General features: G+C 33.9%; 1 long non-coding RNA gene across 1 annotated transcript; it reads left to right on the top strand.

Annotated features, from left to right (window-relative positions):
• The first annotated feature begins 1434 nt into the window (after nucleotides 1-1434).
• Nucleotides 1435-15933, top strand: LOC309622737. The gene is made up of 2 exons (XR_014241095.1): nucleotides 1435-7547; nucleotides 7841-15933. It is a non-coding gene; the product is annotated as an uncharacterized lncRNA (long non-coding RNA).
• Nucleotides 15934-22172: the final 6239 nt, after the last annotated feature.

Here is a 22172-nt window from a genome sequence, read left to right as displayed (position 1 = left end):
ACCATACATGGATATTTTTCTCAGGATCAATTATAGCATATTTAAAATACAACAGAATTGATATTTTCTTTGTTTAATGTACCATACTGTTTTATTTTAATGACCATGGACATACTTATGAGGGCTTTCATAATCCCATTTTTCTTGATTTTTTAAAAATTCCTCAATGATGAATGATAGAATCTCAAATGATACGGGTTTTGGGGAACTATAACTACCCCGTGTGTTTGGAAACAAAACATATGGTATATTTTTCTCCAAGTATGTTTAAAGGAGTAAGGAGAAAGTGAAATGGCCTTTCTAGATGCCTGGTATTGTTAAAGCGTAGATATTTTAACTGATATATTTTATAAATATGTCATTGTATAGGCTGTTCCTTCTCTTTGGAATACTCTTTCTTCAGATAAGTGTATGGCCATGTAATTTCTCCTAGATGCATCATTACAGTCAAGGAAAGCCCAACCTCTACAATTCTGCATTTGCCATCCTGTATAATTTTTACAATTTAAAATTATTGTGCATTTAATCTATAACTTATTGATGATTCTCAAATGCCTAGCTGATGTTCTTATCGAAAATTTTTACTAATCCCCTATCTAGGGTTTAGCAACACAGAGTGATGAAAAATGGGAGCTGACTCTGTAGTGGAATGTAAAAGATATTTCTTTAAAATAGACATGATGAAAAGCATGATATAAATGTAGATATTTTATTCAAATTTTATTCCAATCTGTCACCAACTGAGATGCAAATGCATATCAGGACTGGTAATTAGAGATCATTAGACTCACATCTGTATTTGGCTGTTGCACAGGGCTAAAGTTTGGTGGCAGGAACCAGATGTTGGGGTGGGAGGATATTATCTCAGCTGTTGGCAGTGGGAGTCTGAAACAAGGGGGCAGCAAGAAAGTGACAAACAGAAATAAGCAGAAAAAAAACCTGAAATGAGCAATGCTACAGAACCAAATGAATTTGGGGGGCTTAGTAATTATGAACAGACCTTTCATTGGGAAAACCTATTACTTATGGTAATATTAAGTGTTTGAGATTTTTAAACAAATACATCTGTATGTGAATGTATGTTGTAGTGCTTTCATTGCCAAAACCTATTACTTATGGTAATATTAAGTGTTTGAGATTTTTAAACAAACACATCTGTATGTGAATGTATGTTGTAGTGTGCAGGGGTGTGTGTGAAGGAGGGTAACAAATAAAAAGAGACAATGAGGCTTGCTAAATGATCACAGCTAGTGTCTTTCACTCCAAAAACCAGACACTTTTCTAGTTTCCTTTACTTGAGTTCATATACACATTTATTTCAAAGGTGAAAAAATTCCTACATGGTTAATCACTTTTTCTGATAATTACACATGCATGCTCTTCCTAAATCTTACAAGAAAAAGGTGCTATGGACAAATAGTTCTTGGCGTCAATATTAAGAGCTTGGAAATCCTATACTAACCAACACCCGGCAACAGACCGCTAAGTATCACACAAAAATGATGAGTATTAACTGCAATGTTAGGAAGCAAGTGAGTGGTTTGTGGAAAGGAAAGATGATCTTTCTAGGTGTATACAGAGGAGATCAAGAAAGGAATTTAAACTTGTTAGTAAATATAATTAATAATATTTAAAGCTATAACTATTTTAAAATATGTGTAGTGTGGTAGGTAATGTCTGATATGGTCTGCAATAATCCTACTTCCTGATATTCAAGTACTGTGAAATCCCCTCCCTTGCATATGTGCTGGCCTATTGACTCGTTTCTAATGAATAGAATATGGCAAAAGTAATGAGATAACACTTTCTGGATTAGATTAGATTATAAAAATCCTAGGACTTTCTCTCTCTCTCTCTCTCTCTGCCTCTTCCCATCTGCTTGCTCTGATGAAACAAGCTGCAGAAGCCCGTATGTATGATGTATGGCAAGGGACTGAGGATGGTCTCTGGAAGGCATGAAACCCCCAATCTAATGACCTTTGAGGAACTGAATTCTATCAACAGTGAAGGAGAATGGAAGATTGTTCTTCATGTTGAGCCTTCAGATGAGACTGTAACCTTGACTGACACCTTGACTTGTAAGAGACCCTGAAGCAGAGGATTCAGCTAAGCCTGACCCACACAAACTCAGATAATAACCGACTGTTGTTTTAAGTCGCTTTTATGCAACAATAGATATTTAATACGAGTTTTGATTAGAGATGTAATTCTTAGCAGTGCTCCCAGAAAACTTGCCAAATGGTCTAAAGTCACAAGTTTATCAATGCCAGTTTTCGATTTACGTATTAAAGATGAACAAATCAGAGCTGGAGAGACGTCTAACTATTCTCTCTGTGCCACCATCTAACGACCATCCCATCAATTACATCTTTACATAAAACCCTTTCCTCTTTTCTTCTCCAACAAGACTCACTTTTGTGGTAATCTCATTTAGTCTTATGGTTTTAAATACCACCTATATGTAAACAACTTCCAAATTTATATTTTCAACTAGACTTCATTCCAAAAATCAAAATACATATGTTACTATTTACTTGACATTCCACTTGAATGCCTGACAGCACATCTCATTCACAACTAATCCCAAACTGAATTGATCCTGCCCCTACCCACGTCCAACATGCCTCACTCATCGTCTTCATATTGTAATTAGCAGCAACTCCATCCTTCCAGGTGCACAAAGCCAAAAACTCTGAGTCATTCTTGACTCCTTTCCTTCATACACTATGAGTTTACCAGGAGATCTCGGCTGCACAGTCAGGATATGTTTCAAAATCACCATTTCTTACCGCACATTTCTGAGCCACCGTCATCTTTCACCTTGACTATGGCAATAAGGTCCTAATTGGCTGGACTGCTTATATCACCCCTTCCCCTTGTCAGTTCTCAATATGGTTATCAGGGTAATCTTTTAAAAACACTACTCAGATCATCTCGCTCCTCTACTCACAACTGTGCAATCACTCCCCACCTCATTCAGGGCAAGAGACAAAGTGCCTTCAGTGGCCTACAAGGCCTTGATTCCTGTTACTTCCCTGATATCCTTTATTAATACTCTCTTCTGTGCTTGCTCTTCTCAGCAACACAAGCTAATATATATATTCCCCTAATATATCAGTCATGTCAGTTCCTCAGTGAAGTTCCTTCAAGTCTTTACTCAGATGTTGCCCTTCCAATGACACCTACTCTGCCCACACTTTAAAAATATAACCTCCCTCCTCCTTACCCCTGGCACTCTCTTATGCCCTTATGCTACACTATTTTTTCATTATTCTGAAGCTTTTATCACTATCTAACATACTATTTTACTTATGCACTTTGTTTCTTGTTTATTGTCTGATTTTCTTCTTGATTGTAAGTCGCAAATACAGTGATCTTTACTGATGTATGTCTTATTAAACTTTTTTAAAGTGCCTGGTATGTAAGAGACCCTCAGTAAACATCGGTTGAGTGAATGTCTACATGAATAAATGAATGAATGAACAAACCCCAAAGTAAAATGTCCTTAACATGGCGCATTAACCTCCATAGCTTCTCTCTCCTAGCGTTCTACTCAGGTCACATGGAAATACCTGCATTCCTCTAATGACTTTTCTTTCTTGTTGCTGACTTTTACACCTGCTGCTCTCTCTGCCTTTCACACTCTCCTTGTCCATCCCTCTCTCCATTTCTCTAATGCCTATAGTTCTATTCACTGGGTTGACCATGTGTTGAGACAGCATGGATTCTGACTCCTCTAGGAAGATTTTCCCGGCATCTTTTCTGGGTTCCTGCCCCCACCAAAGCTAGGTCTGACACCCACCTGTAAATTCCAGAAGATCTTTCACTTACCCTAAATGCTGTAAGAACTAGCTAATGCTTATACAGGTCTCTGTTCTTTGCTAGGAACTCAGCTAAATGTTTTACGTGGATAATTTTATTTAATCATCATAAAACATACACTAGAAATGTGTAGTGGGAATGTCTGGTGCTTCTTCAGATCATCTTGTATCCTTTTTATAGTTTTTGCATGCTGCTTTTCACCACTTTAAATGTGATTTGCCTTCAAAAACCTTCACCCAAGACTTTTTTATTGAGGTCAGGCTATTGGAACCACTTTGCATCCAATGCAGAGAGTCAGAAATTTGGGGAATTTCTTTCCTCTGGGGAAGCCCTTAGTTAATGGCTGTGGCCTAGAAGACAAGAAAAGCCCAGCTCCCTTAACTTTTAAATTGTGAAAACTCTTAGGCTTAAATATGTATGCCAGGGTTCACTGGGAGGGTCAGGCTGAAGCAACCCTCTGCTGGACTTTTATCTGAAATTTTGTTCTGGCTGGCTGGCTTATTCTTCTTTGTACCACCCATAACTAGCATTCTACTGCTCATGGGGTAAACGCTCAACAAATATGTGTTGAATTAATATGTGTTAATTATACTAGCAGGGGGACTTCCCTGGTGGCCCAGTGGTTGAGAATCCGCCTGTCAATGCAGGGGACACAGGTTCAAGCCTTGGTCTGGGAAGATCACACATGCTGCGGAGCAACTAAGCCCGTGTGCCACAGCTACTGAGCCTGCGCTCTAGGACCTGCGAGCCACAACTACTGAGCTCGCGTGCCACAACTACTGAAGCCTGTGCACCTAGAGCCCGTGCTCCGCAACAAGAGAAGCCACCACAATGAGAAGCTCATGCACTGCATCGAAGAGTAGCCCCCGGTTGCCACAACTAGAGAAAGCCCGTGCACAACAATGAAGACCCAACGCAGCCAAAAAAATAATAAAAAAATAAATAAGTAATTTTAAAAAAACCTCTAAAATGAGCACATGTAAATGATTAAAAAATATTATACTAGCAGGCTTTTACTCTGTTATGAGATTAATATTCTGTAATAATTAACCAGGAAGCAAAGAAAAAATAACAAGGATAGCTTTAATGAGGCAATATGCCTGATCAGTCTTAAAGAATTCACAGAATTGGCCTATAAGAGATACTATTCTCACAAATACAAGGGACGAAACAGTATATTTTGGGAATAAGGAATAAGGTCTCTCTGCCATAGGATTTTCCTTACTTCCCCATTTGGAGTTTTTCAATGGATTTAATTTTCAATCTGTTTAACATAACTGTAAACAGTTATCTGAGCCAATCTCTCTTCAGTCTCCTCTATGTGACAATGTTGTAGTCATAAGGCTAAGTGCTTTATATGGTCTCACTGAATCCCCATAAATATCCTCGTATATAGGTATTAGTAATATACTCATTTTGAAGATAGGAAAGCAGAAGTATAATGAGAGTAAATAACCCAGCAAAATTTACACAAATAATATTGCAGGTAAAGCTAGAAGTAAAACAGAATAGGAAGATGGAAGTAAATCATAAGTAGAATTAAGGGCTGCTCCTCCCACTCTCCACTGAGAGTTGATAATCTGTTTTCAGTCACTTCTCTGGCCTTTTTTTTTTTTTTTTTAATACTTCTTTATACCAAAGTAGCAGAGACTGCCAAGGTATACAGAATAAAATTAAAATAACTACTACTTTCCACTAAGCAAAAACTGATATTGTGTATGGCATTAAAAAGAATAAAATTATCCAAGACTTGATTAATATACTTGAACACAATAAATATATTTAACTGATTATTTCTATGCCACAGAAAGTTTCTATATGCACTGCTTATGTGTCTAATATCAGAGATGCATGCATAATTTTGAACTCTTCTATATAATTCTGTGAAACAAATCAACTATAGGAATTATGTTCATGAAAGACATTGCCTCATTCTAAAAAGAATCTTATTATTTTAATTTCATTTAATGTTTCAACAATGCAACTGTTGTGCAGCTCACAAAAATCACCATAAGGAATGTTTTTTATATTGCCATGACTCTTTAATAGGAATATGCAAAATATTTTATTTCAAAGGAAATATACATATCGTAAAAAGAGGTTGATAATCTATGATTGATGTTTGAAAAAAAGTTCTAATTGGGTAAGTAATAAATACTTTGGCTAAAAACCTTTCAAAGTAATGCTATTGTCCTAGACAACAATTATATTTCTTGTATCCAGGAACAGTTTATTCCTAAATCCTTTACTTAATGGCAATTGCTTTAATATTTGGCTTAGGAAAATGTTAAAATATTAATAAACCAGTAACCTATTCCTTGACAGTGAGTCACTTGTTTGAACTTTCAGTTCAATCACTTACAAAAAAAAAAAAAAAAAAAACTCTAAGATTTAATATAAGTACGGAAATGGAAGTAGATATGTTATGAAAGAAGAAATATCTAGCCAGATATTTTTCCACTCAGCAATGGCAACTCCAACTACAGCAAAAATAAAGGTAGTGCTTGTGAAAATTAAATAGAAATAGTTGACAAAGATGAGAAAATCTTCAGTTTAAAATTTTCAATGAGTTTCAAATTGCAGTCTTCTGAAGTAATCATGCATGTAAAATTAGTTCCTTTTAATCAAAAAGAATATAAAGCACATTTTAGAACATTTCATTACAGAAATAATATATATCGTTATCTGAGAGAAACATATGTAAAACATTTAGCTCTTTCTCTGTATAACCACTATAGATTTAAGTATTATTGAAGAGAACATTAAGTCTGTTCAATGTACACAAGTATAAAACACAAGTTCCATTCGTATTGGCCCTTGTAATTATATAATTGACGATACGTTTTACATAATTTATTTAATATAGTAAGTAAAATAATTTAAACAACCTGCTGATTGAAACTTAACTATTGTACCTACACTTGTACCGTATAAAGTTGTACCGTATAAAGTTGCCCAGAAGCAACTTAGATAACTTTCTGGGCAACTTAGATAACTTTCTTTGTGTTTAAATAGTAGTCCATATGTCTGAGCATTTCCCCAATGTTATTTTCCTGAATAAAAGGCTGAAATTATTTGAAAGTAAATATGAACTGTTTCTGACAGAGAAGCAAATGAAAGATTGACAGAATCATAGTTGAACACACATCTCCACACAACTCAAGCCAGAAGAAAACAGATAGACCTCAATTACCTAGCTATTTGAAGAACAATTGCTTTGCTCTGATTCATCTTGAATATTATTTTATTTCTAGACTTTATTTGGCATTTGTACATGTTATTTGTGTCTTAAACAGAGATATTAACTTGTTAACTTACTTCTTTATGTAAATTATCTCCAGAATTCATACCCTTTTTAGACTTTTATTTTTCCACTGCCTGATTCAAGTACACATGATCTTCCTCAAACTTTTCCAATAGTTTCATCATTAGTCTTCCTGCCCTAACATCCTGCAACTTTTAATTGACACACAAACTGCTGATCAAGTCACTGTAATCATATCATTCCACTGCTTGAAGATTTTTGGTGGTTTTCTGTTGTTTAAGCATAACTTAGAAAGTCTCTAGCATACCATTCACAACTCTTAATAATCTGGCTTTATCTTACCTTCCTAATTGTGTATCTTAATGCTCCTTACATATACTTTTTTTGTCACTATAGTTTTGGTAATATTTAATCATCTTACCATTAATTTAACCATCTTACCATCATTAATGTGCAATAAGTGAATATTTGAATAAATTTATTTTTTATTTTTATTTTTGGCTATGTTGGGTCTTCGTTTCTGTGCGAGGGCTTTCTCCAGTCGTGGCAAGCGGGGGCCACTCCTCATCGCGGTGCGCGGGCCTCTCACCGCCGCGGCCTCTCCCGTTGCGGAGCACAGGCTCCAGACGCGCAGGCTCAGTAGTTGTGGCTCACAGGCCCAGCCGCTCCGCAGCATGTGGGATCTTCCCAGACCGGGGCACGAACCCGTGTCCCCCGCATTGGCAGGCGGATTCCCAACCACTGCGCCACCAGGGAAGCCCTTGAATAAATTTTGATGCATTACGCTACCAAAGTTGTCAAAAAATTAGGCATTCAATATAGACTGCATTTATATATATGAGTCTACTACTTATGTGCTGTAAGCTTTAGGCAATATATTTTAGACTCAACTCAATTTTCTCATCAATAAATTTGAGAAAACAATAATATCTGCTTAAATTATATATTTATCATATATAATGTATGGTAAAGATGTGTACTACCATGTACTAGCATGTGTAAAAATGGGATACAGTAAAAATAAATGTTAGATTTCATGATGATGAAGATGCTGATGATAAAGATGAGAATGCTGTAGTTGATAGATAATAATAAAACAAAATGTCAGAATAAGATTTAGAATAATCTCAGGTTTTGTTGATACATATAATCACATATAAATATATTATTTTATAGAGTAATACTTGAGCACAGATATAAGTCTAGAACTATACATACAAATCAGTTAATAGTTAATCTCTTAGTGAACGTGGAGGTGTACATCTGTGTATATGTGTGTGTGTGATTTCATATCCATGAAGTATATCTTGCGGGGGACTTTTCTTTAACAGATTTATATTGTTTATGTATTTTTACAAACCATACTATCCTTTAAAAATTAAAAAATAAGAAAAGCAAACTTAATGAGCACAATGCTTAATTATGAGTAACAATTACAGTAACAATCCTTTCACAAACAACAACTATAAACTTGGACAATACATGAAAACCTAACTCAAGGTAGTAGAGAGTAAACAAAAGTAGTAAACAAAAGTTAAAAAAAAAATAAGTGGAGGAGAATTGACATGAGGAAGAAATAAATGTTCCTATTTGAGCTTCACATTTTTTTTCAGCTTGTACCCTGAGGATAGGCTCCAGTTTTCACCATGTGGGATGTTTAATGTGGGGATAGAAAAGCTGCAGCCTCACAGACTTGAAGAAATGGTAGTGAAAATTTAGGAAAATCACAGCAGCTAGAAAGTGAGAGAGGAAATCCAAGAGGGAGAGTGTTGCTGTTTAGGCTCCCCATGTAATGTGGATAATCTCTGCCTAAACCACGGGCTGAACAATTAACCTGATATGCTGAAGGTATATTCCAAGAACTTTAGTGAAGACTGAAGAACCGAAGAGAAATTTTAGCTGCTGTCCACCTTGGTGAAGACAGAGTTTGAAGTTTGGGTTCAGTCAAGCTAATTGCCTATTTTTTTAAATCAGTATTCTTCAGCGGAACATAGCAAATTTCTGAATCTCTACAATTCATTATTCAGTGTCCAGTATGTAATCCAAAATTACACAGCACATAAAGAAACAGAAATACATAACCAATCATGAAAAGGAAAGACCACCCCCAAATGACAGAGATATTGGAAATGATAGACAAAAAATTTAAGGTAGTATTTAAAATTATGCTGGAAAAAATATGTGTATAATGAATAACAGGACAGAAACACCCCACTAAGAATTAGAAATGAAATAACTATAAAGAAAAAAAATAATTTTATAAACCTAACATGAAATGTATTTATTTAATTCACTAGATCATATTAATAACAGATTCATATTGAAAAAAGAATTTGTAAATTGATTACTGATCAATAGAAACACATTATTCAGTCTTTAGAAAAAGTATAACAATATAGAAAAATAAACAGAGCCTCGGGAACCCATGGGACAATATAAAAATATCTAATATTTTATGTCCCAGAAAGAAAGAAGAGAGAAAATGAAGCATAAAATTTATTTAAGAAATAATGGCTGAAAATTTCCCCAGTGTGATTAGAGATATAAATTCACAAATTCAACAAGCTTAGGCAACCTCAACAGAATAAAGATAATCATATCAAGACCCATCATAGTCAAACTAGTGAAAAATCAAAGCAATGAAAAAAATCTTGAAATCGATTAGTGAAAAATGAAAAATTACATAAAGGAGAACAATGAATCAAATGTAGCTACCATCTTATTAAAGGTTATGGTAGACAGAGGATAATGAAATAACATCTATAAAATATTGAAAGAAAAAAACTGTCAATCCAGAATTCTATACGTAGCAAATATATTCTTCAAAATAGAATCAAAGCAAAGACATATTCTGTTAAAATAAACTAAAATAATTGACTTCAACAGACCTGAAGTGCAACAAAAGCTAGAGAAAGTTTTTCAGACTGAAGAGAAATGATACCAGATGAAATCTTAGAATTTCAAGAAAGAATAAAGAGCATCAGAAATAATGGATATAGGTATGTAGTTTTAAAAAAACACTGTTTTTCTCAAGTTTTTTTAAAAAAATAAATGACTATTTAAAATATCAAATTCAGTATTACATTAATGATTTTATGTTGTCTATAGATGTGATATAGATAAAATTATAGTGTGAATATTAGAAAAATAGAATACATTTTCCTACATATTTGAACCTTTCCTATATTTTAAATATACTGGTACAATATTAATGTTAAATAGACTATAAAATGTTACAGAAGCATACTGTAATCTTTAGAGCAACTCTAAAAAATGAATGCAAAGATATATGTATATGTATAACTGAATCACTTTGCTATATACCTAAAACTATCACAATAATGTAAATCAACTATACTCCAATATAAAATAAAAATTAAATTAAAAAAATGAATGCAAAGATAAATAGTCATATAAAAGTAAAATTCTAAAAAAAGTTAGTCCAAAGTAATGCAGGTAAAGAGAAATAAAGAAAGAAGGATAAACCAAAAATATGTAAAATAAATTAAAAATGTAAAACAAAACAATTCAATGTAAAACAAAAATGTAACATCTCATCTAAATTAAAAATGACATGTTAATGAACAAACACTGTAATTAAAAGTTAGATTTTAGTAAGACAAAAAAGCAAGGTCTGAATATATTCTGTCTACAAAAGACAAACTTTATTTATGTCCATTCACAGATATATTGAACCTCACTAGATGGGGAAAAAATATAACATGAACATCACATGTATATGGTATGCAGAAGAAAGCTGCAGAGCTCTATGAATATTTTCAATGCTTTCAGCAAAATACTCTGACCAGAGATATATAAGGAGATTTTTTTTTTATTGGAGTATAATTGCTTTACAATGTTGTGTTAGTTTCTGCTGTAGAACAAAATGAATCAGCTATATGTATACATATATCCCCTCTCTCTTGAGCCTCCCTCCCACACCCCCTCATCCCACCCCTCCAGGTCATCACTGAGCACCGAGCTGAGCTCCCTGTGCTATACAGCAGCTTCCCACTAGCTATCTATTTTACACACGGTAGTGTATATATGTCAGTGCTACTCTCTCAATTCATCCACCCTTCCCTTCTCCCCCTGTCCACCAGTCCGTTCTCTACGTCTGCATCTTTTTTCCTACAAGGAGATTTTAAAATGACAAATAGTCAATTCTCCAGTAAGATATAACAATATATATTTGTATTTGACTAATAATAGGCCTTCAAAATGTATAAAGTAAAAATTAACTAAATTAAAGAAGTAAATGGACGATTCCACAATCATAGTTGTAGATTTTAACATACCTTTCTCAAAAATTAAAAGAACAGTGAGACAAAAAGACAGAAGAGATACAGAATATTTGAGCAATGCTATCAGGCTACTAGACCTAATGGATATTTGTAGAACACTTTACCCATAAAATAGCACAATACATATGCTTTTCAAGTGCAGAGGGAACATTAATCAAGACACATGATATTTTGGGTGATAAAACATACTCAAAAAATTTAATGACTGAAATCATACAGTATAAGTCCTCTGGCAAAAATTAAATTATAAATAAAAAATAAGATGTCTTAAAAAAAAAAAAAACCCAGATACTTGGAAATTAAAGAATCCATTTTCAAATAAACCATTGATCAAGTAATAAATCACATGGGTAATTACAAAATATATCTTACTAAGTCATTACAAAAATATATCAAATTATGCAGCTAAAGCAGTACTTGGAGGACATTTTAGAGCATTAAATGCTAATATTAGAAACTAAAGTCTAAAATCAATAACCTAAGATTAATCTTTAATAAGACTGAAATAGAAGAATAACAGAAGCCCAAAGTATGTAAAAGATAGGAAAAAAAAAGAACAGAAATCAATTAAGTTAAATATAGCAAACAACAGAGAAAGTTTTAAAAGTCAAAAGTTGGTTCACTGAAAAAACTAGTGAATTGGATAAACACCTAGCAAGTATGACGAAGAAAGGAGAGAGAACACAAATTGCCAGTGTTGAAAATGAAAGAAGGGTTATCACTAGATTCTACAGATATTAAAAACGATAATAAATGATTTTATGCCAAGAAATTTGACCACTTAGATAAAATAAACACATTTTTTGAAAAACACAGCTTACTAAAACTAAGAAAAAACAAAGAATTTGTATGCCTTATGCCTATTAAATAAATTGAACTTCTATCAAAAACTTCCTATAAAGTCCAAACCCAGATGATTTTACTGTTAAATGGCATCAAATATTTAATGAAAAAAATGTTTCAAAAATTACTAGGCTTATACAAACTCTTTCAGAAAATAGAACAGGAAATACTTCTCAATTCACTCTTCAAAGACAGCCTAATCCAATACCCAAACTTGATATAGTATTTTTTTAAAGGAAAGAAATTTAGAGACTAATGTCTTATAAACAACACACTATCAAATCAAATCCAGCAATATATAAGCATGATACATCATTTCCAATTGGCATTTATCCACAGTGCATGATGGTTAATTTAACATTTAAAAATTAATCAGTGTAATTAAACATGTTAACAGAATAACTGAGAAAAACTGAAGGGTCATTTCAGTACATGCAGACAAATAATTTAATATTCAACTTAATTCATGATAAAAAAAAACAATGTGCAAACTAGAAAAATAAATTAACTTCCACATTATGAAAAAGAACACCTTCAAAAATCCTATGGCTTACATATTTGATGCTTAAACATTAAATGCTTTCATCCTAAGACTGGAAACAAGCTATGCCCAGTCTCATAATTTCTATTCGATTTTGCACTGGAATATCTATTGTAATATGGCAAACAAATAAATAGTATAAAGAAGAAGTAAATTTGTCTTTATAAACAACATAAAGTGATTCCTTATATAGAAAATCTCAAGGAAGCTACAACATACCTTTTAGAACTAATAAGCGAATTTAGCAAAGTCACAGTATGTTAAGTAAAAATAAATCAATTATATTTTCATACATGAATATTATTTGAAAATAAAATTCCAAAAGTATTCCATTTATATTAGCATCAGAAAACAAAATGTTTAGGAATTCATTTAACAAATATATGCAAGACTTTGACAGTGAAAACTCAAAAAGAGTGGTGAGAGAAATTTTAAAAGACCTAATTAATGGAGAGATATTCCATGTTTATGGATTGGAAGACAATATTGTTAAGACGTCAATGCTCCCTAAATTATTCTATAGAATCAAACAGTTTCAATTGTAATCCCAGTAAGCTCTTTTGTAGAAGTTGACAAGTTACTCCTAAAATTCATGTAGAAATTCAAAGTAACTAGAATGTCCAAAGCAATAAACTGAGAACAAAGTGGAACCTGTACTACCTGCCTGCAAAACTTATTACAAAACTTCAGTAATGAAACAATTCAGGAATGTTAAATAAGTCAGTGGAATAGTATACAAAGTCCCTACTTGTATATTCTTGTTTGATTTTTGAAAAAGAGGACAGAGCAATCCAATCAAGAATGGGATGTACTTTCACCAAAAGGTACTACAACTAACTGATTGTGGAAAAAACAATCCTCAAATCCTACCAAACACCCTTTACAAAACCTAATTCACATTGGGGAGTAAGCCTAATTATAAAAGATAAGAATAGGAAGGCATATGCTTAATGTTGTTTTTCTGTTAGGAAATCACCTCTCTCTCATTCCATTTGGTCTTACTGGGCCTGCCATTCTGTTATTCATGATACCATGTTGAAGCCGTGGGCATGTGACCTGGACTAACCTTTCAGAATACCCATCCCTCTTGCCAAAGGGATTTGTTCACTGAGGAGCATGTGGCTCAAACCTTGGCAAATGTTGTCTCCCCCTCCTCCTCAACTTCCCTTAAGCTCTGAATACTGTATACCTATAAAGATGCTTACTTATATGTCTGCCTATCTACCTACCTACCAACCTTCATACACATTTTCAGTTGAAAGCAGACACAAGAGATGAGAACACAGAAGGCACTGTTTGGGCCCCTGCATACAACTCTGCCTAAAACCCTCTGTATACTTAGCCTTCCCAATAAATACATGTGCTTCTTGATCTATTTTGAGATGATTCTCTCCCTGGCATCTCTAAGGGTACTGATTAATACAAATAAGAAGATAGAAGTCAAAAGGAAAAACATGATCAAATGTAAAGCAGTATGAAAGAGAATATTATGTGCAGAGTACTGTGCAAATAGGTGTGTGAGGGTGGGGAGAGCAGGAGCAAGTGGTTTAAAAATGAGCCTAGACAGGCAGATTACAGGAAATTTGTGAGGGTTCGTTGTATCATGTTGGTTGTCATGAATGTCATCACTAGAAGAATGACAGAGTTAGACCTGTACTTTGGGAGGGTAACAGTAAAGGCAGCTTATAGAATGGATTTGAATACCTGTATAGGAGAGCTTGCAAGTAGGTGAGGATACATCATTAGGAAAATGCTGTAGTAGTTAATTAGAGATGAGCTAATTTAAATGGTAATGACAGTGGAGGTAGAAATGAGAACAGTGATATAAAAAAAAAACAAAAAACAAAAAACTGAGGGACCTCCCTGGTTGCCCAATGGGTAAGACTCCATGCTCCCAATGCAGGAGGCCCGGGTTCAATCCCTAGTGGGGGAACTAGATCCCACATGCATTCTGCAACTAAGAGTTTGCATGCCACAACTAAGAGTCTGCATGCCGCAACTATGAGCCCGCATGCCGCAACTAAAAGATCCCACATGCCGCAACAAAGATCCCACGTGCCACAACTAAGACCCGGCACAGCCAAAATAAATAAACAGATTTTTAATAATAAAATTAAAAACCCTGAAATCAGAGAGGCTAAACTTTGTGAAAATCTGTAGACTGTTGAGTGAGAGGAGGACAAATCATCAATTTGAGATGTCTTATTTGAATAACTTAGTGGATGACAGAACCATTAACCAGAATAGGAAACACAGATGTGCTGGGAAAACACACTAAAGCATAATCATAGCATTTCCCTTTTCCCTCTTTTCTCTCTTCTTTCCCCAACCTCCACAATAATTACTGTTTTTATTCTTTTTATGATTATTATCATCATCATTTTAGAAGCAGAAGCCTAATTGATTTTTTATGGAGATGTATTTCATATAACATAAAATGTACATTTTAAAGTGTCATGTCATAGGTTTTAGTATACTTACAAAATGTGAAAGGAATCATCACTATCTACTTCCAGAATATTTTCATCAACCCATAAAAAGCCCCATACCCATTAGAAGTCATTTCCCATTCATCTCTCTCCTAGCCCTTGGGAATTACTAATCTACTTTTTCTCTCTATGGATATGCCTATTCTGGAAATGTCATAAAAATTGACTCATAAATCTGTGACCACATGTGTCTGCCTTCTTTTACTTGGACCAACATTTCACTCTTTTTAATGGCTAAATATCTTCTTTTGTATGGATATACCATGTTTTGTTCATCCACTCATCAGTTGATGGGCATAATAAAAAAGACAGACAATAACAAGTGTTGGCAAGAATGTAGAATAATTGGACCCTCAACAATTAAATGCTGCAATATAAAATGTTGCAGCTGCTTTGGAAAACAGTTTAGCAGTTTCTCAAACAGTTAAACAGAGTTACCATATAATGCAGAAAATATACTCCTAGAAAATATACTCAAGACAATTGAAAACATGTGTCCATACAAAAACCGTGTACATGAATATTCATAGCAAAATTATTCATAATAAGGAAAAAGTGGAAATGACCCAAATGTCCTTCAACTCACCAGCTTTTGAGACTTGATAGATAATGATAAGCTTGAAAAGGCATATAGTTTATTTTTTTAAGGAATCAAAAAAAAGAAAAGAAAATCAAATGTGATCTACAAATTATAGAGATACATTCAAATGAATATAGGATGAATCAAAATGAAAGAAAACAAATTCTTGCCTAACAACTGCTGGAATGAATAGGCCATCAGAGAAGTAGATGGAAGGGGACAATCTGTGTTATGCTGTTGCTTGTTATGTAATATCACTTCCCTTAGCACCCTTTAAAATGACCTAATGATAAATCATACATTGCAAGACCTTTGTTTCCAGTTTAAAATGGAGACCATCCTTACGCCTATTTCAGAGGTTTCGACAATATATGAAAATTGCTTATCAAATTGTTAGTATAATTATTCTATTATAGTGATGAATTAGCATTACCCTTTTTAATGTTATCATCCTATGCATTGTAGCCAAAACAACAGACAGCAGTCACACAGAGCAGGGGTCCCCGGTCCGTGGCCTGTTAGGAACTGGGCCACACAGCAGGAGGTGAGTGGCAAGTGCGCCAAGCTTTATCTGCTGCTCCCCATCACTCGCATTACCGCCTGAACCATCCCCCTGCACCCCACCCCGTCCATGGAAAAATTGTCTTCCACGAAACCTGTCCCTGGTGCCAAACAGGTTGGGGACCACTGACATAGAGGATCTCACTAAGGGGGAGATATCCCTGCTTTGTGATAGTCCTGATATCTTTACATCTTTCATGACATTTTGCAATTCAGAAAACCAGTTCTTGAATTTCATGGTATTTTCTGACAGAGCTCTTTTCAGGAGAGAATAAAAATGTAATGTTGAGGCAGGGATACAGGCATAGAGCCAATCTCCTTGAGGTAAATTAAATTAAATACTGCGCATGTTGCCAGGTGGCCCAGCACTATTCTATCCCAGGACTCTAATTATCCACAAGTTTGAATGTTTATTAATACCCTCTTGGAAAAAACTTTCTGTGGACATCAGTGGAGTCACATTACAAAGCAAGGAGTCTTGGAAATTTCTCTTAGTTTTTGGCACTAATGTTGGATTGGAAACAAAATTTCAGGAAAATACGTTAGTACATTAAAGTATGTTCTTTAATGTAATTTACAAACGTGCATTTTAGAGCATCATGCAGAAATAAAAGAAATAGAACAAGTGAAAAATGACACTTATGAGCCCCAAAGATGCTTCAAATGTAGTTTGATTTAGTTCCAGAAGATGTCTTCTCTGTAGCCTGAGTTGAAAGGAATCACCTCTCTTTTAAGACCACATGTGAAAAAATGAATTATAATATGGAAAATAGTACTACAACAGGAAGGTGTAAAGAGAAAGAAAGGATGCTAGAAATAGATGAATTTAGCTTGAGGAAACCTAATTAATTACAGCAACTGACCTATGGATTCTTATTACATTTTTAGACCAAGCACCCTTTTAATAGATTAGGTACCAAACATTTAGCAATCATGTGTTACATAAATTTTGACTGCTCCCATTCCAAAGATCTAACTCACTCTGGTCAACAACAAAAAACAGCCAACATGTATGCTGTGTCCTCTCAGAACAAACCTGGAAGAATCAACAGTTCCTAATCTGCTCCCTGGATCTTTAATTCTAGATTTTTTCATGAAATTAACAATAAACAGTTGGATCCCAGTGCTCTCTGCTCAGTACTCTGTAACAACTTAACCTAACTCTGAAAAGAATTTGAAAAAGAATAGGTACATGTATATATATAACTGAATCACTTTGTTGTACACCTGAAAAATAACACAAAATTGTTAATCAGCTGTAATCCAATATAAAATAAAAAGTTAAAAAAAAATAGTTGAACCCCAAATTTTGGGCCAAAATTCTATAATAATATTTTAATAGTTTAAAAATATAAAATTCAAATATTACAGTAATTTTTACTAATTTATATCAATTGGAAATCAATGCCTATCAAACTTAAAAAAGAGAAATAATATGTCCAAAGTCTAGTTAAGTTCAGTATAGCTCCTGAGAATGAATGAACAAAATAAGATTATTTCTACTACTACTACTGTTCACCCTGGGCCAATTTCTTCCCAATTGAGGGCAATAGCTTCCTGGTAGAAACCCCACAACAGTTTGGGCCTCCCCACTCCAATCTGTTTTTCACATTGTATTCAGAGTATTCTGGTATCAATGCAAATCTTACAATGTCAACTCTTAACGGCTTCCGCTTTTCTTTAGAATAAAGCCCCAACATTAAGGTAGCCTACCCAGACCAAACTGGATCTGTCCCATCCTTTTCTCTAAAATCTCATTCCAGATGACCCTTTTATCCTTACTTTCTGAGCTCCAACCATACTGAATTTCCTTTCAGTTTCTCAACTCCTCATAGTATTTTCCTGCTTCAAAATATTTGCGCATTTTCTTTCATATGCCTAGAATCTTCTCTACCCCTCTCACCACCACCATCACTTGGTTACTAAGAAAAAGTTTCTTATCCAGGTTTTAGCATCAAGAACCACTTAGGGAAAATTTCTCTGACTTGCAGGACCAGATCTGGTCCTCTTACTATATAATCTCACGGCATCACATACTTCTTCATAGAAGTATTTCTTCTGTATCTATTTTCATTCTGACTTCTCATCTCTCATTCTTACAGTTATATGGTATAACTTGGAGTGACCAAAGGCATCTTGGAAATGCACTGAAGGGCAAGTTGTACTGAGGATACATGTAGTTTTGGTTTGGTGGAGCTTATTTATATGGTTTTCTGTCACTTCCATGATGGTAAAGTTATTCCTAATTGTCCATATGGAGAAATGGCTTCCAGTAATATCCCTATAGGGTATTGTGTCATAGTGACTTGAAAGTAAAGGATAGATGTTATATGCTGAAATAAACGTGTTGTATAGAATCTGGCACCTGAAGTGTGTGGTGGTGACGAAGGAACAAGGTTTGAAATATAAAGTCATAAGCCAGCCTGTGGAAAATTCTTCCAAACCTTGTATCTTAAATATAAAAGGTTTTCTCATATTTGATAACACCCAAATATTTACATGACATTGTCTACAGCAAGTTGTGATGCTGAAATAAGCTTTTTACAATTCAATGAGAAAAAAAATGATCACGCCTATTAGAAGAATAAAACGATCTTTTTATTACTCCTATAGAAAAAAAAAATTACAAAATCTTTGTTATGTGAAGAGGCATTCATGTAGTATTCAGTCAAAATAAGAGAAAAAAATACCATAAAAGTTAACTAATATAAAATGTTACAGTTTCTTTTTGATTTTGTAATTTGATATTGGTGATAGTGGCCAGATTTTTACATATCTAACTGTGATTTCTTCTTTTTCTAAGTGTTTACTTTTTAAAAACCTGATTTGTATTCATGCTCTTAAAGAGGGCATACTCAAATTATATAATCTTAAGCTCTACTAAATATGGTTTTCTTTATGCATCATCCTATTTGAGTGCTGCATTTACCACACAGAACATGTCTGTCAATGGTTGACACTCTATAAGCAGTTATTGAATAAACAAATGACAATTTAACATTATAATTTATTCATTATATAGGGAAATTCTATGGTCATTGATTTTACTTGACTACATGTCCTCAGGTTTGAGAGAGCTGTTTGCTTTGAGGAAGTAGAAACATATCAATCTTTACACAGAATGGCTGTGTTAAATACTATATTCACTTACATATCATAAAATATACTGTTTGGCTTGGATTTTTAACATTTATAATGTGCTTCTTTCATCATTTTTTAATCTTAATTTTTTCTTATCCATTACATTTTATGGTTACTTACTGTTTATGTTCATTTTGAAAAAAAAGTTTTAAATGAATTCTATTTTAGATTACACAATGCCTACCACACTGTTCTTTTCCAATTCTGGTTATTGAAAAAGAAACATTTATTTGAGCAGATATCTGCACACTCTCACTGACAGCACTGTAACAGATCACCATCTCTATGGCGTTATCAATCAAAATAATATTTTAGCATATACCAGTTTCATTCATTCAGAAGACAAGGGGTAACACCACTAGCTTCAGTGGCCAAAGTACGTGACAAAAATGAGTGAGTAAATTAAGCATTTAAAAAGTATTTATTATGTTCCTTTTCACAGATAAGTAAATTCATGCTCAAGTTATTTATTCTAAGAGCTGATAAGTGTAAGAAACTGGATCAGAATCTAGATTTTCCCATTGAATTTTCATCCGTATCAATGGATTTTGATCATAATGAGGTTCTATAAGCCCCAAGAAAGCTACTTTTTTTTCAAATCACAGTTCATCCTCTATATTTAATTCCAACTGTTTATGGGTAAAATATCAGTTTTTGTCCTTTATAAATAATCTTTGAACTATGATATAAACAGTATCTTGGAAAAAGCTTGTGTCCTGCAATGATATTACTGATACTTCCTAAGGCAACAGTTTCCTGGGAACTGATTCAAAGGCAAGAGAATGGAAACCCTTTTTTTCTCTATGTTTTATGCAATGCACCTTTCCTCTACATTTTATTAAAATACCCTACATAGTTTTAAAAATACATAAACTGGAAAGAAACTGTGCTTCCTGTAAATTTATGCTTGTTTGCACATAACAATGTTTAAAAGATTATGAGTGAGTGAATTTGTGAGAAGACTATATTGGTAATTACATCAAGCTTCATGAAATTTCAGTTATTTGCTTTGTGTGTATTGTTTGCACTTATTATAACTGTATATGAAGACATGATCTATGAAGAAAATTACATATGAATGATAACATGCTAAAAAATACCAGAACCTTCAAGAAGAGAATGATCACGATTCCTGACTACTACTACTAGTATTACTTCTACTCCTCCTCCTCCTCCTCCTAATTATTATTATTATTATTTACCATTTTCAAAGTACTAAATGAGAATTCGCTGTATTTTCCACTAAAAGTACCATTCCAAACATGGGTGTATTACTTTGCAGAACCACTGAGTGTAGGCATGTTTAAAATTAACTTTAGTTTTTGTAGGGATAATATACCCTCAATTTTTTTTCACTGGCTCCACAGTCAGAGAGCATTCAGAGAATGCTGGTTAGTAAAAGGGCAAGATGGAATATCTAACACTGTTGTATCTGTAATGATCACTCTTATCTGCTTTTAAAATGATCATTTGGTAACCAGACAACAGTTTACTATATTAGGAATCACTGTGGTGAGATCTCTTTACTAGTGTTCATTTGTAAGGTAGTTGTAACTGCCTTGGCAAAGGAAAACTCAATAAAACAAAAATGCAACCTACAAAAAGGGAGAAAATATTTGCAAACCATATATCCAAAAAGAAGTTAATATCCAAAATATACAAGAAACTCCTACAACTCAATAGCAAAAGACCAAATAACCTGATTGAAAGATGGGCTTGAATAGACATTTCTCCAAAGAAGACATGCAAATGATACTTTTCTATATGAAAGGTAAATGAAAAAATGCTCAACATCACTAATTGTCAGAAAAATGCAAATAATAACCACAATAAGATATCACCTCACATTAATTGGGACAGCTATTATTTTAAAAATATATATAGTAAGTGTCAGTGAGGATGTGAGAAATTGGAACTCTTGTACACTGTTGCTAGGAATGAAAAATGGTGCAGTCACTGTGGTAAAAAGTACAGAAGTTCCTCAAAAAGTTAAAAATAGAACTATCATATGATCCAGCAATCTCACTTCTGGGTATCTGAAAGAATTGAAACCAGGATGTCAAAGAGATACTGCATTCCCATGTTCATTGCATTATTCACAAAAGCAGAGACATGGAAACAATCTAAGGATCTATCAATGGATGAATGAATAAAGAAAATGAGGTATATATATACAATGGAATAACATTCAGCCTTAAAAAAGAAGGAACTCCTGCATATGTGACAACGTGGAAACTGGAAGATATTATGTTAAGTGACACAAGCAAATCATAGAAGGACAAATACTGCATGATTCTACTTATACGAGTTATCTAAAATAGCCAAACTCATAGAAACACAGAGTAGAACAATGGTTGTCAGGGGATGGGGGAGAAGAGAAAATGGGGAGTTGTTTTTCATATGGGTATAACTTTCAGTTATGCAAAATGAACAAGTTCTAGAGATTTGCTCTCCAACATTTTCCCTAGAGATATCAGTTCTGTATTGTGCACTTTTAATAATTTGTTGAGGTTTGATCCCTTGTTAAGTGGTTTTATAAAAAGAGAGAGAGAGAGGGAGAGAAAGAAAGAAAGAAAGAAAGAGGGGGAGGGAGGGAGGGAGAGAGAAAGGAGGGAGGGAGGAAGGA

The sequence above is a fragment of the Balaenoptera borealis genome (genome assembly GCF_965194805.1).
Source record: "Balaenoptera borealis genome assembly, chromosome: 2".
NCBI lineage: Eukaryota > Metazoa > Chordata > Mammalia > Artiodactyla > Balaenopteridae > Balaenoptera > Balaenoptera borealis.
This window is presented reverse-complemented; position numbering and strand designations above follow the sequence as displayed.